The following is an 8,315-nucleotide window of genomic DNA, read 5'->3' on the forward strand; positions in this document are numbered from 1 at the left end:
GCGAGTAGAGTGCCTTAACCACCTGGCCATGCCGGGAGACACTTACGAACCTTCAAAACATTTCCATAAACTTCTTTGATATTCTTTGTGGTTACAGAGGCGTTGTCTCCCTTTTTGTATTCAAACAGCATTACATGCCAAATGAGTGTCTCGTCATGTGCCATCACTATAAGGGATTAGAGTATGTTAAACTTTACATATTATATAAGCTACACTAACGTGATGTTTAGATGGTGATGTACGTTTTTTGGTGGGTGGTTAATGAAAGTGTTCCAAAACGACATTAATTTCTTGACGACCTAATATATTAACAGAGTTGTAAACAGAATCTTAGGTTTAGATTAAACATTACATATAAATTCTGTCCATTCGGCTTCCCACATTATTTATTGTTTTTAAATTTCTTTTGTATTAAATACTAAAAAATTCAGCAATTAACAAATAAGATGCTGGTATTGTATTACAGGTGTAGATATCATAGTAATTAATGGTAATCTTTGAATGTAAATATACTATTGGACGAAAATTAAAAAAAAAAACAATGAATATTTATTTAAATTAGTTTTTAAGACACATAATAAACAATTAAATAAAGTTACAGATTTGAAAGGCAAAATATACATTAACTTAAAATTCAAAACGTTTTAATCCTCCTGTGTCTCCCTTCAACACAAATTCGACCTTCACATTACGTGTAACCCGAAAACAATATTTTTTTTATGCTCAAGACTAAAACTTGTTTAAATTCCGTGAGTAGGCTGTGCAGGTGGTATATCTGTTGGTGATGTAATAGATTGTTAGCCCTAAAGGTTTAACCTTAAAATATCAAAATACCTCATAATAAGCATGTTTGTATCGTATTTATAAAGTTGTCGTGTGTAGAGGGCGGATATCATAATTATATATGTAATATCTGTTATTTTCACTGTTCATATTTGTATGACAGAATTAAAAACAGGTTTCAACGATTTCCACATCTCCCTTTATTTAGGGTATGTTATATGCATTGTAGTATTAAAACATGCCTTTCTGAATTATGTATTCATTGAAATAATCAAAGAGAATTTGGTTTAAAGTTACCAGTGTTAGGCCTAATTGCGACCGACTCAATACCTCGAATTTAAGCATATTAAAACAGAAACATTTTTATGTAAAAACAAAACAGAGCATTACAAGAACTCTTCATAATGTAAAACAATGAGTAGACTAATACTTCTTCAAGAAAAAATATCCGTAATCAAGCCACTGGCCCTAGTTAGTATCAAAAATATATCCACAACATGAACATTAATACCACTGTACCTTAGTTTCCACTTCTCAGCCATTTGTTCTCATTTAAAACGTTCAACGTGTTTCCTAAATCCTTGCATATAAATTTAAACGTCGAAATTAAACGGATTTTCTGATTATTACTACTGTAGTTTCTACAAAGCTTCACAATGTTCTTTTTCGGTATTTGCAAACCAACCTTATATTTGTAACAACCTTGAAAGTAAGCATAATGTCAAAGGTACATAAACACCTACCTGGCCCTAATGTAAAAACTACTTCAACTTCATCTAAAACAGTGTTATCCAACATTCGGCTAAATACAGGTAGGTTAAAGTTAAGATATAATAGCAATGAATAAAGGTACGGAAGATTAGAAAATAAACAATTCTAAGTCGGTAGACTTACATACTTCTGATTAGCATTCTTGCAAAATTGTTCAGTTATAGAGCTAAAAATTTGTGGATTAAAACGTTTTGAATTTTAAGTTTTTATGCCTTTCAAATCTGTAACTTTATTTAATTGTTTATTATGTGCCGTATTGTTGTAGTTATTATTAAAATAAATGATAATGCAAAAAGTTAGTGTTTTTATTTTCGTACTAAATAATTTGATGAAAGGATAACTAAATTAATTTTACAATATTGCTTACGTGTACTTTTGTAGATGTTATTCTGTAACTTTTAAACTTTGGCTGTGAAACGTTTTATTCTGCAAATTCGATTATCACTTTGTAATTTTAACGAATGTTTTCTTATATGTAAATAACAAAACATCTTGAATTATTTTTAACGCAAAATTCTTTATCTACAACTTTCGAAATTATTCCTCAAATTCGACTTCTAAAATTTATTTCAAGCTAATAAAAAAAATAGAAAAACTACCTTTATACTCCAGAAATATATAAAAGATTTTTTTTTTATTTTAACCAACGTTTCGCCTTTGTGACTTCATCAGGGTTAACATATAATAGTTTAAGCTAGCTCACCACTGATAAACATGTAGATCTGGATATAAAAAGTTCAGCCATATTTCCTGTCTACCACTTTATTTCGCTATAAACTCATAAAAAATATGAGTTAAATCTAAAGCATCATGTAGCTTAGTTACTCCTGTTGATTGTATGAAAGTACAAAATATTATTATGAAAAAGTAAGCTAAAATACAATGGCCATGCGCTTTTACAACATGAAGATTAGTTAAAATCACCTTCAGCGTGTATGAAAAATAAAATAATAAAGACTTTCATTGAATCAAAGTTTTTCAATCCGAGATGATAAAAACTTTTAAAAATTTGTTTTTTACAGCATATTGTAAATATAAGAATATATAACTTTTTTATAAAAGGTCATAGTTGTTCTGTCGTTTTAAAACTAAATAAACAACAAGAACAATAAAAACAAAACTACGTCGCAAATGGCAATTTATATATATATATATACAAACGTTCTCTGGTTTCCCAGACAACAGGACACTTATGTGTGTAATAATCAACAGGTTGGAAGAGTCTGTATGCCTCAACATTCCATAAATGGTAATGAAATTCGTTCCACTATAACGATTTCCTTTATATATTGTTGCGTCAGTAATAAAGGTGCTATACGGGAAGTCTAGTTCTCTAGTCTGGTTGTCACACGTCAGTGACTGTATATAGTTATATACTTAAGATCCCCGGCCAGGTATGCAAATAACGCAAATAGGTTGCTAGGCAACAGCCAAAGATGAAAGATTGAGAAAAGATAAATACTAAGAAACTTAAAGACTCGGCAAAACATGATGCCATAGAGCGCTGTTAAGGAAATTAACAAATGGTACTTGACAAATAGAACATGTGATAGCTAACCACAGGTAGGATGAGAAGTCGACCAGGAGAACGCGTACATTTTTCTGTTAACGATGAACACCAAATGCGTTGAAGTTTAACAAAACACTATTGTGTACAAAGCGGATCTAATCAAAAGTTTGGCAGAGGAGATTTCATGAGCGGCGTATCTGATATGCAAAGAAAAATGCATCGTTCGAAAATTATTCAAAAGATTACTAACGAATCATTCTGATGTACACAGACTTAGAGCATTTTTATAAACAAGATAATCTTCAGAGATATTCAAATTTGGCAAACTTTTAACAAAAGAACTTAAAAAATGTTCTGTTTTATTGATTATTTAGTTTATTTCCAATCAACCTGGTGGTCAGAATCCCTCATTATGTTATTGATGTAGCCATTTTAAAGCCTTTTTTATGTTCTGTATTTCTTGAGTCTACGTTTCCTCAAGTTACGCCCACTTAAATTTTTTCAAAAGACTGAGAAAGTACGATATAAACACCTTGTTTTTTGTTTTCCAGAATAGATTTATTTGAATTTATGTTCTTTCTAATGGGGTTAGGGTATGTATACGTGACTTTAAAATTATTTTCACTTGCATTTATTTAAGGGCCAAGTTTTCATGTAATAGTTGATACAAAGCTTGCTCTAATATTCCTTTGATATTTTTTATTTACTACTATGATAATATTCACACTTTTCAAACATCGTCATGAGATTAAGGTCATTTACAGAAATTATCAGAAATTACATGAAGCTACTCTACTGAAAACAGAGAAAACTATAACAACAATTATTATTCAACTGTTTGAAGAATAAGATCATCCATCCAAAAAAATTATTACTACTCAGTAAGAATCATGAACTGCCATTTGGACACCTTAAACATTAAGTCTTAAAAATTAAGAAGAAGATAAAATCAATAATTAATGAGTTATTTTCTACATCTTACAATCTACAGAAGTTTTAGCGGCAACAGGTAATGAACCATAAATCCTCTAAGTCAAAATCCGAGCACTCTTTAAACTTCTTAACAGGACGCATAAGCAGCACATGATGTAATTAAATAAGTGTTCCATCCATCCCCCATTGCCTTACTGAAGCATTAAGAAAATTAAAAATAAACTTGAATGTTATAAATCCTATATAAGGTAAATCGAATCATATTGTTATTTTGGACAAAATCACCTATAAGAAAACAAAAACAGATCCATTACTAGAGCAGAATATTTATACAAAAAACAACAACTAAAATCCAATCTTTTCTTAAGAAAGTATCCAGTTTTAGTAAATTCCTTCGTAATGTCCTAGATTATTGGCCAAATCTTTTAAAAATCTCCAAACGCATTGTTAGTTGCCAACCATACTGGTTATCGATTTTACGACTTTTCTATCGCCTACCACTTTTAATCTCTGAAACTACAGAATTTCAAAAAGAGAAATGACCATTATTTTTCATTTTTGTCTCTCTTACATCACTGGCACATACTGGTGGTGAGTGTCATTTTACGGGTTATATTTCAAGCTTTTCCCAGAGGATCGTGTCCAGGATACCCTGCTGACCACAAGTGCGACTACCCCTTTTTCGATTTGAAACGTACTAATTACTCCCTACCATAGATAAACCATTTACTCAAAACCACATACAGCCTCTTATCTCCATCAGGAGCGGGGTGAAGATAAGTTAAAGCTTCTGAGCACCCCCGTAATCTTCTGAGTTTTCACCTTGGAAGTTCTTATACCGAAACAACCGCCAATTGTTAATATTTGTACATAAAGCTAACTGTCCCTAAGGCCTATCATTCTCACATGAGTTCAATTATGCATTCTTTAGCTACACGGGTAGCACAATATTTGTCACCCTTTTTGGAAAAACTATATCATCACAAATTCAAAACAATGTATACTTTGTCGATCAAATAAAGATTCCTTACATAAGTGAAGGCACGTTGTTGCAGTTAATACTTTAATTCCTATTATTGAGATTTGTGTATAAAAAATGTTTCGTTTTGTTAGATATACATGACTGTTTCATTTTAAGTTTAATGTGAACTTATGATTTAGATAATTTATATAGCGCGAGTATTAAAGTTATTTTTAAAAACGACAGTTATGACAAGTTTTACTCATTGTGTAGTTAGTTCTATTGTTGCGATTTGGTGTCATGTTACTCGAACCTTCTGAATTTTACTTGTTGTGTTAGCTGAGTATTATTGTATCATAACTTCTCATAGTGTGTGGAAATTTCTAGGCCTCTGTTAGGTATATTATTCCATTCATTGTGTAGTTAGTTCTATTGTTGCGATTTGGTGTCATGTTACTCGAACCTTCTGAAGTTTTCTTGTTGTGTTAGCTGAGTATTATTGTATCATAACTTCTCATAGTGTGTGGAAAGTTCTAGGCCTCTGTTAGGCTATTATTCCATGTTCAAGATGTAATTCTAGTAAAATAGTTAGATAAAGATAGGTAGATCTAGACTGTGTGATTGTGAATTTAGCCGTAAAGAGCGTATAGTTGCGCTTTTTTAAAGGTGAAAGTATCGCATATTGTATTGTAACAACAGAGTAGAGAAGAATATTTCATCTTGTCAATTGTGTTATAAAGTAACTGAACCAACATATGTGGAATTTTGACGAAAAAAAGACGATTACTTAAAGCTCTGGATACAACTGTGAGTCGAACATTTGTATATATGTTTGACTTTGTTTTGATATATTACTTTAAAACAAGTAGAACTGTGTGCTGTGTGTTTATTGTTGAAATTTAACGCCAACAGGCGACTCCTACTGTAAAGAATCACGCATACATACAAAAACTGACACGCTTGTTTGGGACAATATTTTAGACAAATATATGGTATGGCTATGGGGTCAACTATGTTCAGTAGTGTGTAATAATGTTTTTAATGTGTTTTCAATATGAGCAACACCATTCATCAAACATTAACATTCCTAAGATTTCTTGATTTTCATATATATATGTCACATATTTTCTCATTTGCTAAACAAATGACTATCAATCCTTTTTCAGCAACATAAACCAGCTTCACAAGTTAAAGTTACAAGTTCAATAGAAAAAACAACAACAATTAACTCCAATTTGAAGACATTTTTATAGAAAACAAGAACAGATAACGAGCTTGTCCTCTCTATCTACCGGAAATCGGTAACCCTCTATGTTATGTACGTACACGTTTTTCACGACACCATAAAACTGTGAAAACATTTATTGAGTTTTTGTTCCTAAGAGCCTAACGAATATGCCACCCCGCACAACTAGATAAAGAAGGTAAAAAAACTATTTTTTATTTTTATTTTTAAACAATGATAATACGATTAATTAAAAATTACGATCTTGAAGCAAAGAAAACCTTATCAAAGACAATTATGTAAACTTGTTATTAAATAAGAAGCTACAATGCATCGATTACATTATAAAACATATATTAAATCTTTCGATAGAATAATTATCATTTTAAAGTCATTTATAAGTACTCTAACATCAGTGGTGGATAAATAAATAACAAGGTTTTTACACTGTAATTTTACAATCGTGTGAAAAAGTTTACGCGTGTGAAGCTTGAAAAATCGCTAATAAAATAAAAGAGATTAAAAACGACAATACAATTTTTCTACATACTAGGGAGTTCGGCAACCAAATTGATTTGAAATTTGACTAAAATAATATTTAAAAGAGAAAATTACACACAAAAAAGGTGTATTGTTGAAAGCTCGTCAAATTTTAACATTTCCAAAGGTTACTTGAAACTGAGTTGTCTCCTGACCATATTGTGCCCTCAAGGAAATTCTGAGGTTTGGTATCACGTAAAAAACATAAAAATATGTTAATATGTCACTGACTAATTTCTTCTTAGAAGACAACGTCAGGCTGCAAAGATCACAAAAATGTATTGAAACTGAAATTGTACAAGTATTTTAATAGAATATAATATGTCCCAAAAATTGAGATGACAAAAAAGTTTTTGTTAAGAATACGTGAAATGTGTCTTTTTGAGACACATTACCTGATATAGATCTAATCTTGTCCGGAAAAACTGTACGTTAAATATATACACATGAAGTAATTCAATGACATATATGCACTCATGTAACTGCTTTAGAAATAGCAAAAATGTGGTTAGTCTGTTATATTTATTTAGTTTAATATAAATAGGTTTGAATAAATTTCTATTTGTATATGTAATGTGGAATATAAATTTTACGTATTTCCAGATGCAAATTCTGGCTTATAGATGTAACGAATTTCCCAAAAGTTTAACATTATTACAGGATAAGTATTTGGACATAAAATTATAGTTAAAATAACGTCGTAAACATTAAAATGTTAATATTCACTACTTAAATGTTTTATCCGTGTAATTGGATTTTCGCATTGCAATATTATACCTTAAACCTATAAGTTTTACTGTTAGTATAATTCTACTTCAAGCTTGTTTAGCCTTTTCAAAACATGTACGTACTCACATGAGATGTGGCAGCACATTTTAGCCTCAATAAATTATTCTAAATACCTTATATGTTTCAGGATGTTTGATAGTTTTATCACATTGTCTCTTCTTTCTTAGAAATACTTGTTATATTGATACATTTTATAAAGTAAAAATAACTATTTCTTTTTAAAATATTAAAGGTCACGTATGTTTCAGGTTACATACACACTTTCACTGCAGTATACCAGAGCTAATATTTGTTTAAAATACTACACTATTGCGATATACAGAAGAAACAAGGGTATAAATGCCACCGAACCTCTTCACTGATATTTGTCAACTTTCTACGAGCATTCAGTGAACACGGTGATTAGTTTTAAATGTCTACATGTGTCAATGAGTACATTATTAAAAATACTTTAAGAATAAATATATAACTATTCAGAAGTCGAGCCTGGCTTTTCCAAGTATGTTTTATCATTCTAATAATTTTAAAAGTTAATTTATGTGAGTAACGGTAGCTGTGAAAAAAATTTCATTTGCAGTCTAAACAATGGTGGTATATAACTTAATATTCTTTGATAATTTTGTTCATATATGTAAAATTCATATTTCTTCTCCAGGTTTCGGATTATTCACTGTAAACGAAAACTTAGATTTCGTATTGTGGTAATATATATATATATATATATATATATATATATACTAATAACTACTACGTCTAGTAGGGTAGGTAGTATTAATGTTATTACTATATAGTATATATATATA

The 8,315-nt window shown here is 30.2% G+C and overlaps 1 protein-coding gene across 1 annotated transcript in view; it reads right to left on the reverse strand.

The window, feature by feature from the left end:
• LOC106458991 overlaps positions 1-8,315 on the reverse strand; it is a 34,018-nt gene that overhangs the window by 25,094 nt on the left and 609 nt on the right. The gene's annotated exons all lie outside the window — the stretch shown is intronic.

This window comes from Limulus polyphemus, unplaced genomic scaffold, assembly GCF_000517525.1.
Source record: "Limulus polyphemus unplaced genomic scaffold, Limulus_polyphemus-2.1.2 Scaffold542, whole genome shotgun sequence".
Lineage (NCBI taxonomy): Eukaryota > Metazoa > Arthropoda > Merostomata > Xiphosura > Limulidae > Limulus > Limulus polyphemus.